This window comes from Trachypithecus francoisi, unplaced genomic scaffold (assembly GCF_009764315.1).
Source record: "Trachypithecus francoisi isolate TF-2019V2 unplaced genomic scaffold, Tfra_2.0 Lachesis_group20, whole genome shotgun sequence".
Taxonomy (NCBI): Eukaryota; Metazoa; Chordata; class Mammalia; order Primates; family Cercopithecidae; genus Trachypithecus; species Trachypithecus francoisi.
Window position 1 is genome coordinate 17,831,822 of NW_022681466.1, and position 12,782 is coordinate 17,844,603.

The following is a 12,782-nucleotide window of genomic DNA, read 5'->3' on the forward strand; positions in this document are numbered from 1 at the left end:
AAAAACAACAGAAATCGGCCACATGCGGTGGCTCACTCCTGTTATCCCAGCACTTTGGGAGGCCAAGGCAGAAGGATGTCTTGAGCCCAGGAGTTTGAGACCAGCCTGGACAGCACAGCAAGACCCCTGTCTATAAAAAATATATATAAAAAATTAGCTGGGCATGGTGGCAGGTGCCTGTAGACCCAGCTACTCAGGAGCCTGAAGTGGGAGGATGGCTTGAGCCTGAGCCAGGGAGGTTGATGCTGCAGTGAGCTGTGATTGAGCCACTGCATTCGAGCCTGGGTGACACAGCGAGACTCTGTCCCAAAAAAACAAAAACACAAAAATTTATTCTCTCACAGTGGAGGCTAGACGTCTGAAATCAAGGTGTCTGCAGAGCATGATATCTCCAAAGGCTCTGGGAAAGAATCCTTTCTTCCCTCTTCCTGGCTTCTGGTGGTTGCCAGAAATCCTTGGTGTTCCTTGGCTTATAGATGCATCATCTCAATTGCTGCCTCCATCTTCACATGGTATTCTTTCTTTCTTCTATATGTCTCTCTCTCTCTTTTTTTTTTTCTTTCTTTTTTTGAGATAGAGTCTTGCTCTGTCACCCAGATGAGTGCAGTGGTGCAATCTCAGCTCACTGCAACCTCCACCTCCCAGGTTCAAGCAATTCTCCTGCCTCAGTCTCCTAAGTAGCTAGGATTACAGGTGTATACCACCATGCCCAACTAATTTTTGTATTTTCAGTAGAGACGGGACTTTGCCATACTGCTCAGGTTGGTCTCAAACTCCTGGCTTCAAGTGATCCACCCGCCTCAGCCTCCCAAAGTGCTGGGATTACAGGAGTGAGCCACTGCACCTGGCCTCCTCTGTGTGTCTCTGTCTATAGGCAAATTCTCCTTCTCTTATAGGGACACCAGCCATTAACTTAGGGCACCACTTAATCCAGTATGATCCCATCTTAACCTGATTACAGGTGCAAATATCCTATTTCCAAATGAGGCCACCTTCACAGGTTCCCCGTTATACATGAATTTTTTTTTTCTTTTGAGATGGAGTGTCACTCTGTCATCCAGACTGGAGTGCAGTGGCGCAATCTCGTCTTACTGCAACCTCTGCCACAGAGGTTGCTTACTGCAATTCTGCCTCAGCCTCCCAAGTAGCTGAGATTACAGGGCCTGCCACCACACACAGCTAATTTTTTTTGTATTTTTAGTAGAGATAGGAGTTTTTTATTTTTTTGTTGTTTGTTTTTTGTTTTTTGTTTTTTTTGAAACAGAGTCTCTGTAACCCAGGCTGGAGTGCAGTGGTGCCATCTCGGCTCACTGCAACCTGCTCTTCCCGGGTTCAAGTGATTCTGCTGTCTTAGCCTCCCGAGTAGCTGGAATTACAGGCATGCACCACCACACCCAGCTAATTTTTGTATTTTTAGTAGAGACAGAGTTTCACCATGTTGGCCAGGCTGGTCTCAAACTCCTGACCTCAGGTGATCCATCCACCTCGGCCTCCCAAAGTGCTGGGATTACAGGTGTGAGCCACCGCACCCGGCAGTAGAGACAGGGTTTCACCATGTTGGCCAGGCTGGTCTCGAACGCCTGACCTCAAGTGATTTGCCCTCCTTGGCCTCCCAAAGTCCTGGAATTACAGGCGTAAGCCAGCACACCTGGCATATGTTTTCCTTTTTGCAACCAAAATTCCATTTTTAAAAGTTTTCTTTTTATGTGAAAATGGATTCTGATTTTTATTTATTTATTTATTTATTTATTTATTTATTTTTGAGGCGGAGTCTCGCTCTGTCGCCCGACTGGAGTGCAGTGGCCAGATCTCAGCTCACTGCAAGCTCCGCCTCCCGGTTTACGCCATTCTCCTGCCTCAGCCTCCCGAGTAGCTGACTACAGCGCCCGCCTCGCCCGGCTAGCAGTCTCGCTCTGTCGCCCGACTGGAGTGCAGTGGCCAGATCTCAGCTCACTGCAAGCTCCGCCTCCCGGGTTTACGCCATTCTCCTGCCTCAGCCTCCCGAGTAGCTGGGACTACAGGCGCCCGCCACCTCGCCCGGCTAGTTTTTGTATTTTTAGTAGAGACGGGGTTTCACCGTGTTAGCCAGGATGGTCTCGATCTCCTGACCTCGTGATCCGCCCGTCTCGGCCTCCCAAAGTGCTGGGATTACAGGCTTGAGCCACCGCGCCCGGCCCAGTTTTTGTATTTTTAGTAGAGACGGGGTTTCACCGTGTTAGCCAGGATGGTCTCGATCTCCTGACCTCGTGATCCGCCCGTCTCGGCCTCCCAAAGTGCTGGGATTACAGGCTTGAGCCACCGTGCCCGGTCTGGATTCTGATTTTTAAACTGTTCTACCAAGAATCTGATTTGAGCGTTCTTTGAGAGAATTCTCCTACTACAACCTTTAGGTGACCTGTTGATTAGCAGTTTGTTTCCATAGAAGTAGTCCCTTTTACAACTTCACTCTGAGTTCCTTAAAATACTTCTGCTTTTACTTTCAAAGCCTGTGAGTGTTTAAGATAAAGGTCTTTTGGTAAAAAGTAAAAACCTAATAGATTTTGGGACTTCCTCTGAAGCTCTGCTAATGATTGCATGGACAAGGAGATATAAATGAGCCTAAGGCATGTGACATTTTATGCAACCCTCATGACGCCTGTGACAGACACATGAGGCAGTGAGCCTTTTAACTTGTGGAAGTTAAGAATGCTATGCAAAGAGGCTTTTTAAGGAAATTAAATTTGGAAAACATGAGAAATCTTGGGATGGGAACGAGGGAAAGAGCTGAGTGACACAAGGCTGAAAAACGTCTGCGACATTAGACCTGAAATATTTGTCCAGGAAAGTGAGAAACTGGTTGGAGACTTCTGAAGTGGGAAATCTGGCAAATGTTTCTATATTGTGTTTCTAGTGACTTCAAGAAAGAAAGGGAGACGTGGAATGAATACCTTGGAAAATTCTAACAGAAAAATCTAGTTGATTCAATGGTCAAAGGAGAGATCTAACTTTCAGTAGAACATAAAGCTCCAAGAGAAGAGACCCTGCGTATCTCACTTATTGTATTCTCACTGCCTATTTTGGTACCTGGTATTCAGTATATACTTAGTAAACTTTTCTTTTCTTCTTTTAAGATATGGGGTCTTGCTCTGTCACCCAGGCTGGAGTGCAGGGGTGCGATCTTGGCTCACCGTAACCTCTACCTCCTGAGTAGCTGGGATTACAGGTGCACACCACTACGCCTGGCTAATTTTTGTATTTTTAGTAGAGACAGGGTTTCATCATGTTGGCCAGGCTGGTCTCAAACTCCTGACCTCAGGCGATTTGCCTGCCTCTGCCTCCCAAAGTGCTGGGATTACAGGCATGAGCCATGGCGCCCGACCCATTTCTTTTTTTCTAAAAAGATTCTCTTGCTATGTTGCCCAGGCTGGAGTGCAATGGTGCAATCATGACTCCCTGCAGCCTTCAGCTTCTAGGCTGAAGCAGTCCTCCCGCCTCAGCCTCTGGAGTAGCTGGGACCACAGTCACACACCACCAAACCAGACTAATTTTTTGATTCTTCGTGAAGACAATGTCTCCCTATGTTGCACAGGCTGCACTCAAACACCTGGACTCAAATGATCCTCCCTGCTCAGCCCCTTGAAGTGCTGAGATTGCAGATGTGATCCACTGGACCTGGACTGAAATGAGATTCTTGAAAACAGCATATTGTTGTCCGGGCACAGTGACTTACGCCTGTAATCTCAGCACTTTGGAAGGCCGAGGCGGGTGGATCACCTGAGGTCAGGGGTTTGAGACCAGCCTGGCCAACATGGCGAAATCCCGTATCTACTAAAAATACAAAAATTAGCCAGGCATGGTGATGAGTGCCTGTAATCCCAGCTACTAGGGGGACTGAGATAGGAGGATCGCTTGAACCTGGGAGATGGAGGTTGCAGTGAGCCGAGATCGTGCCACGGCATTCTAGCCTGGGCAACAGAGCAAGGCTCCGTCTCAAAAACAAAAAGAAAGAAAGAAAGAAAGAAAAGAAAACAGCGTATTGTTGTATCATATTTTTGATCCAGTGTCAATGTCTGCTTATTCATTTTTATTTATTTATTTATTTATTGAGACAGAGTTTCGCTCTTGTTGCCCAGGCTGGAGTGCAATGGTGCAATCTCGGCTCACCTCAACCTTTGCCTCCTGGGCTCAAGCAATTCTCCTGCCTCGGCCTCCCAAGTAGCTGGGATTACAGGCACGAGCCACCACGCCCAGCTAATTTTGTATTTTTAGTAGAGACGCGGTTTCACCATGTTGGTCAGGCTGGTCTTGAACTCCTAACCTCAGGCTATCCATCTGCCTAAGCCTCCCAAAGTGCTGGGATTACAGGCGTGAGCCACTGCCCTCGGCCTATTTTTGTATTTTTTGAGATTGAGTCTCGCTCTATCGCCCAGGTTGGAGTGCAGTGGCACCATCCCAGTGCACCACAACCTCTGCCTCTTGGGTTCAAGTGATTCTCCTGCCTCAGCTGCCGAAGTAGCTGGGATTACAGTCGCCCACCACCACACCCAGCTAATTTTTTTGTATTTTTAATAGAGACGGGGTTTCACCATGGAGTCTTAGTAAGACTCCATTGCTAAAAAAGTAAGCATGTAAATAAATAAAAGGCTTAAGTCTGCAGTTTCATTTTTTGTTTTCTGCTTGTTCCTCTTGTTGTCTCTGTGTTTTATTTTTTCTGGCTTACTGTGGGTTACTTGTACCTTTTTTTTATTAATCCCATTTTAATTTTCCTATAGTTTTTTTTTTTTTTTTTTTTTTTTTTTTTTTTTTTTTTGAGACAGAGTCTTGCTCTGTCGCCCAGGCTGGAGTGCAGTGGCCGGATCTCAGCTCACTGCAAGCTCCGCCTCCCGGGTTTACGCCATTCTACTGCCTCAGCCTCCCGAGTAGCTGGGACTACAAGCGCCCACCACCTCGCCCGGCTAGTTTTTTATATTTTTTAGTAGAGACGGGGTTTCACCGTGTTAGCCAGGATGGTCTCAATCTCCTGACCTTGTGATCCACCCGTCTCGGCCTCCCAAAGTGCTGGGATTACAGGCTTGAGCCACCGCGCCCGGCCTCCTATAGTGTTTTTGAGTGTATCTCTTTGTATAGATTTTTTAAGTGGTTGTAATGGGTTTCATATTATACATATGTAAATTATCACAGTCAAATGGTGTGTTTTTATCAGCTTGAGTGAAGTATAAAACTCTTACCTCCGTTTCAGTCTTTTTACTTTCCCATTTAAGACATAAGTGTCTTAAATATTTCCTAAACCACATTGGGCAATGTTATACAGTCTGCTTCAACCATCAAACATAATTGAGAAAACTCAAGAGGAGAAGTGTTATAGACTGAATTGTGTCTTCCCAAATTCATAGGTTGAACCCCTTACCCCTACTGTGACTGTACATTGGAGACAGGGCCTTTAAAGATGTAATTAAGATTAAATGAGGGCTGGGCGCAGTGGCTCACGCCTGTAATCCCATCACTTTGGGAGGCCATGATCATTTGAGGTCAGGAGTTCGAGACCAGCCTGACCAACATGGTGAAACCCTGTCTCCACTAAAAACACAAAAAAATTAGCCAGGAGTGGTGGCACACACCTGTAATCCCAGCTCTTTGGGAGGCTGAGTGAGGCAGGACAATTGTTTGAACCTGGGAGATGGAGGTTGCAGTGATCTGAGATCGTACCACTGCACTCCAGCCTGGGCAACAGGGTGAGACCCTCATCTCAAAAATAAATAAATAAAGACTAAATGAGGCCATAAGTGTGGGACGCTAATCCAACAGGACTGGTGTCCTTTTTTGTAAGGGGGACGGAGTCTCGCTCTGTTGCCCAGGCTGGAGTGCAGTGGCGCAATCTCAGCTCACTGCAACCTCCACCTTCCGGATTCAAGTGATTCTCCTGCTTCAGCCTCCTGCGTAGCTGAGATTACAGGCATGTGCCACCACACCCAGCTAATTTTTTTTGTTGTGGTTTTCTGTTTTAGTAGAGACAGAGGTTTCAACATGTTGACCAAGCTGGTCTCAAACTCCTGACCTCAAGTGATCCTCCCACCTCGGCCTCCCAAAGTGCTGGGATTACAGGTATGAGCCACTGAGCCCAGCTGGTGTCTTTTTTTTTTTTTTTTTTTGAGACGGAGTCTGGCTCTGTCGCCCAGGCTGGAGTTCAGTGGCCGGATCTCAGCTCACTGTAAGCTCCACCTCCCGGGTTTACGCCATTCTCCTGCCTCAGCCTTCCAGGTAGCTGGGACTACAGGCGCCCACCACCTCGCCCGGCTAGTTTTTTGTATTTTTTAGTAGAGACGGGGTTTCACCATGTTAGCCAGGATGGTCTCGATCTCCTGACCTCGTGATCCGCCCGTCTCGGCCTCCCAAAGTGCTGGGATTACAGGCTTGAGCCACCGTGCCCGGCTTTTTTTTTTTTTTTTTGAGATGGAGTTTCACTCTTGTTGCCTGGGCTGGAGTGCAATAGCGTAATCTTGGCTCACCGCAACCTCCATCTCCTGGGTTCAAGCAGTTCTCCTACCTCAGCCTCCTGAGTAGCTGGGATTACAGGCATGTGCCACCACACCTGGCTAATTTTGTTTTTTTCAGTAGAGACGGGGTTTCTCCATGTTGGCTGGTCTCGAACCCCCAACCTTAGGTGATCTGCCTGCCTTGGCCTCCCAGAGTGCTGGATTACAGGGGTGAGCCACCGCACCTGGCCCAGTGAGGAAAAGGCACCAGGAGTGGTCACACACAGACAAAAGGCCAGGGGAGGACACAGCAAGAAGGTGGCCATCTACAGGCCAAGAAAATAGGCCTCAGGAAAAACCAAATCTACCAACACCTTGGTCTTAGACTTCTAGCCTCCAGAACGGTGAGAAAATAAATACTGTTGGTCAAGTTACCCAGTCCGCGGTATTTTGTTATGGAAGCCCTAGGTGACTAACACAAGAAGGAAAGCATATTGTAATTACTCATATATTTGATTCCATGTCGTTTTTTCAACCTTGATGTTCCAAGGTCCCTTCTTTTTTTTTTTTTTTTTTTTTTTTTTTTTTTTTTGAGACGGAGTCTCGCTCTGTCACCCAGGCTGGAGTGCAGTGGCGCGATCTCGGCTCACTGTAAGCCCCGCCTCCCGGGTTCACGCCATTCTCCTGCCTCAGCCTCCCGAGTAGCTGGGACTACAGGCGCCCACCACCTCGCCTGGCTAGTTTTTTGTATTTTTAGTAGAGACGGGGTTTCACTGTGTGAGCCGGGATGGGATGGTCTTGATGTCCTGACCTCGTGATCCTCCTGCCTCGGCCTCCCAAAGTGCTGGGATTACAGGCGTGAGCCACCGCACCCGGCCAAGGTCCCTTCTTTTATCATTTCCCTTTCTTTCTTTTCAAGAACTTCCTTTAGCTTTTCTTTTTTCTTTTTTTTTTGAGATGAAGTCTTGCCCTGTCACCAAGGCTGGATTGCAGTGGTGTGATCTCTGCTCACTGCAACCTCCACCTCCCAGGTTCAACTGATTCTCCTGCCTCAGACTCCAGAGTAGCTGGGACTATAGTCATGTGCCACCATGCCTGGCTAATTTTTGTATTTTCAGTAGAGACTGGGTTTTGCCACATCAGCCAGGCTGGTCTCAAACTCCTGGTCTCAAGTGATCCGCTGCCTCGGTTTCCCAAAGTAATGGGATTACAGGAGTGAGTCTCTGCACCTGGCCCCCTTTTAGCCATTTTTTAAAAGGGTAGATCTACAGATGACAAATTCTCTTAGGTTTTCTTCATCTGAAAATATGTTGATTTCTCTTTCATTTTTGATAGTTTTTTCTTCGAGCATTTGAAAAACGTTGTGCCACTTCCTTCTGCCCTTTTTTAGTTTTTGATGAGAAATCTACTGTGGTTCAATCTGTTTTTCCTTTGTGGGAAGGATGTTTTTCTCTTACTGCTGTCAATATTTTTTCTTTGTCATTAGTTTTCAGGAGTTAGATTATTACGTGTCTTGGCATAGGTTTCTTTGAGCTTATCATGTTTGTGGTTTTCTCAGCTTCTTGAACTTGTAGTTCTACGTCTCTTGTCAAATTTGAGAAATTTTCTGCCATTATTTCTTTGAATAAGTTTTTGGTCTTACATTCTTACTCCTTCTAGGACTCTGACGACATAATTTTCTTTCTTTCTTTTTTTTTTTTTTTTGAGGCAGAGTCTTGCTCTGCTGCCCAGGTTGGAATGCAGTGACACAATCTCGGCTCACTGCAACCTCCACCTTCTGCCTCCCAGTGTCAAGCGATTCTCCTGCCTCAGCCTCCTGAGTAGCTGAGATTATAGGTGCCTGCCATCGTGCCCAGCTAATTTTTGTATTTTAGTAGAGATGGGGTTTGGCCATGTTGCCCAGGCTGTTCTCGAACTCCTGAGCTCAAAGCAATCTGACTACCTCAGTCTCCCAAAGAGCTGGGATTATAGGCATGAGCCACTGCACCTGGACTGAAATATTCTTTAATATTAAAATTAAATTTCATAAAAAGGAACGGTCCGGGCCCGGTGGCTCACGCCTGTAATTCCAGCACTTTGGGAGGCCAAAGCGGGCAGATCACGAGGTCTGGAGATCGAGACCATCTGGGCTAACACGGTGAAACCCCCGTCTCTAATAAAAATATAAAAAATTAGCCAGGCATAGTGGTGGGTGTCTGTAGTCCCAGCTACTCGGGAGGCTGAGGCAGGAGAATGGCGTGAACCTGGGAGGTGGAGCTTGCAGTGAGCCAAGACCACGCCACTGCACTCCAGCCTGGGCGACAGAGCGAGACTCTGTCTCAAAAAAAAAAAAAAGGAATGAAAGTATGACACATGCTACAACATGGATGAAACTTGAAAACATGCTAAGTGAAATAAGCCAGATTGTAAAAGGACAAATATTGTATGATTCCACTTAAGTGAAATATCTACACTAAAGTAGGCAAATTTATAGAGACAGAAAGTAGATTACAGGTAACCAGGGGCTAGGAGAAGGGGGGAATGGAGAATTGCTTAATGGGAACAGAGTTTCTCTTTTATTATTTTGGAAATAAATAGTGGTAATAGTTACGCACATTGTCAGTGTAATTAATGCCACTGAATTGTACATTAAAAAATGGTTAAGGCTGGGCACGGTGTCTCACATCCGTAATCTCAGCACTTTGGGAGGCTGAGGTAGGTAGATCACCTGAGATCAGGAGTTCAAGCACTATCTGGCCAACGTGGTGAAACCCCATCTGTATTAAAAATACAAAAATTAGCTGAGTGTGATGGTGGGTGCCTGTAATCCCAGCTACTTGGGAGGCTGAGACAGAAGAATTGCTTGAACCCAAGAGGCCAAGTTGTAGTAAACCGAGATCATGCCACTGCACTCCAGCCTGGGCAACAGAGCAAGACTCCATCTCAAAAAAAAAAAAAAAAAAAGGTTAAAATGGGGGCTAGGCACAGTGGCTCACTTCTACAATCCCAGAACTTTAGGAGGCTGAGGCGGGAGAATAGATTGAGGCCTCGAGTTCAAAAGTAGCCTGGGCAACATAGCAAGGCCCCATCTCTATATTTAAAATATATATATAGGCCAGGTGCGGTGGCTCACGCCTGTAATCCCAGCACTTTGGGAGGCCGAGGCGGGAGGATCACAAGGTCAGGAGATCGAGACCGTCCTGGCTAACACAGTGAAACCCTGTCTCTACTAAAAATACAAAACAATTATCCAGGCGTGGTGGCAGGTGCCTGTAGTCCCAGCTACTCGGGAGGCTGAGGCAGGAGAATGGTGTGAATCTGGGAGGCAGAACTTGCAGTGAGCTGAGATCGTGCCACTGCACTCCAGCCTGGGCAACAAAGTGAGACTCTGTCTCAAAAATACATAAATAAATAAATAAATAATATATATGTATGTGTGTGTGTGTGTATATATATATATATATATGGCTGGGCACGGTGACTCACGCCTGCAATCCCAGCACTTTGGGAGGCCAAGGCAGGAGGATCACGAGGTCAAGAGATCAAGACCATCCTGGTCAACATGGTGAAACCCTGTCTCTACTGAAAATTCAAAAATTAGCTGGGCGGCGTAGTGGTATGCGCCTATAGTCCCAGCTACTTGGGAGGCTGAGGCAGGAGAATTGCTAGAACCTGGGAGGCAGAGGTTGCAGTGAGCCGAGATTGTGCAACTGCACTCCAGCCTGGCAACAGAGCAAGACTCCGTCTCAAAAAAAAAAAAAAATATATATATATATATATATATATACACACACACACACACATATACGTGTGTGTGTATATATATATATAAAATGGTTAAAATGGCAACTTTCATATTTTACCACGATTTAAAAAATTAACATGATATACCACAACCATTGAATTGTACTCTTTGAGTGAATTGTGTGGTATATGAATTAAATATCAATAATCTGTTTTGTTTTGTTTTTGAGACAGAGTCTTGCTTTGTTGCCCAGGCTGAAGTGCAATGGCATGATCTCAGCTCACTGCAACCTCTGTCTCCCGGGTTCAAGCGATACTCCCGCCTTAGCCTCCTGAGTAGCTGAGATTATAGGCATGCACCACCATGGCCCGCTAATATTTGTTTTTTATTTTGTTTTGTTTTGGAGATGGCCCCAGGCCAATAATATTCATATTTTTATTAGAGGAGGGATTTTGCCATGTTGGCCAGGGTGGCCTCGAATGCCTGACTGCCAGTCAATAATCTGTTTTCTTAAAAAGATTCATGGTGAAGATATGGAGAAATTGGAACCCCCATTCACTAGTGGTGAAGATGTAAAATGGGGTAACTACTTTGGAAAATAGTCTGGCAATTTCTTGAAAGGCTTATCATAGAGTTACCATATAATCCAACGATTCCACTCCTAGGTATACACCCAAGAGAAAAAAAAACTAAATGTCCATAGAAAACGTGTATACAAATGTTCATAACAGCATTATACACAATAGCCCAAAATTGGAAACAACCCAGATGTTCAACAATGGATGAATGGATATTAGGTCTATCCATACAATGAAATGTTATTCAGCAATGAAAAGGGATGAAGTAATGATACATGTTACAATATAGATAAACCTTGAAAACATACTAAGTGAAAGAAGTCAGTCAAAAAAGACCACATATATGATAGCATTTATGTGATATGTCTAGAGTAGATAAATCTATAGAGGCAAAAAGTGGATTATTAATGCCTAGGGCTGGGGTGATGGAGAGAATGGAACATGATGGCTAAAGGGTTTCTTGGCCAGACACAGTGGCTCACACCTGTAATCTCAGCATTTTGGGAGGCTGAGGCAGGAGGATGTCTCGAGCCCAGGAGTTCAAGACTAGCCTGGGCAACATAGTGACACCCAGTCTCAACATAAAATAATAAATATTATTTTAAAGAAAAAATAATAAAGTCAAAAAAGTGAAAACAAATAATAAAAGGGCATGGGGTTTCTTTTCAGGGTGATTTTTTTTAAAGTTCTGAATTTTTTTTTTTTTTTTTTTTGAGACAGGGTCTCACTCTGTCACCCAGGCTGGTGTGCAGTGGCATCATCACAGCTCACTACAGCCTTGACTTCCAGGGTTCAAGCAAGTCTCCTACCTCAACCTCCCAAGTAGCTGGGACTACAGGTACTGGGACTCCTGAGTAGCTGGGACTATAGTTTATGCACAGAATTTGAGCCTCCCTCTCTGTGGCTCTTATTTTGATAGGATTTCCTCCCATTATTGCTACCTGCTGGGGTTGCCCTGAACAATTCAAGCTAGTAAGACTGGCGGGTTTGGATTTTTGTTGTTTTGTTTTTGTCATTGTTGTTTTAAGAGATAAGATCTCCCGCACAGTGGTTCACGCCTGTAATCCCCGCACTTTGAGAGGCTGAAATGGGTGGATCACCTGAGGTCAGGAGTTCAAGACAAGCCTGGGCAACATGGTGAAACCCCCGTCTCTACTAAAAACACAAAAAAATTAGCCAGGCATGGTGGCAGATGCTTGTAGTCCCAGCTACTCGGAAGACTGAGGCAGGAGAATCACTTGAACCCGGGAGGCAGAAGTTGCTGGGAGGCAGAGGTTGCTGTGAGCTGAGATCACGCCACTGTACTCCAGCCTGAGCAACAGAGTGAAACTCTGTCTCAAAAAAAAAAAAAAAAAAGAGAGAGAGAGATGAGGTCTTACTGTGTTGCCTAAGTTGGAATACAGTGGGTATTCACAGACACAATCTTAATGCTCTACAGCCTTGAACTCCTGGGCTCAGGGTTTCCTCCCGCCTCAGCCTTCTGAGTAGGTGGGACTACAGGCACACACCACTACCTCCAGCTTTGTTTTAACCACTCGCTTTACAGACTTTGGACTTCCCTCAGACTAAAAGCTGTAAAACACGGGAAACCCATTCAGTCCTCTTCTCTTCCAGGTATCCACCTCTGTGCAGTATATTCCTCCTGTTGTTTGCTTGCTAATGCCTTCAGGTAGTTTTTGTTTGTTTGTTCTTTAGTATTTTGCTCTGAGTATATCATTCCTGTTCACAGAAGACTTGGTGTGATGGTAATTACTCAGCCATGATTGGAAATGGAACTTCCTCCTGTGTTTTTTGACATATTCCCATCATTTTGCTAGGGTGTTGGGGGTGGCAGGGGATGGGAGGGACTTCCTTAATTTCTATCACAACAGGATATTTCCAGCTTACCTTATAATTTCCCTGTTCCAGCCCTAAAGTCATCCATTTCTCCAAGAAGCTATTTCTTTGTTGTGAGGAATAATATTTAGAAACCAAGATCTTGGTGCCAAGCCTGCTCATTGTTACATTGTGTTAGTGCTTCTAAGCCTT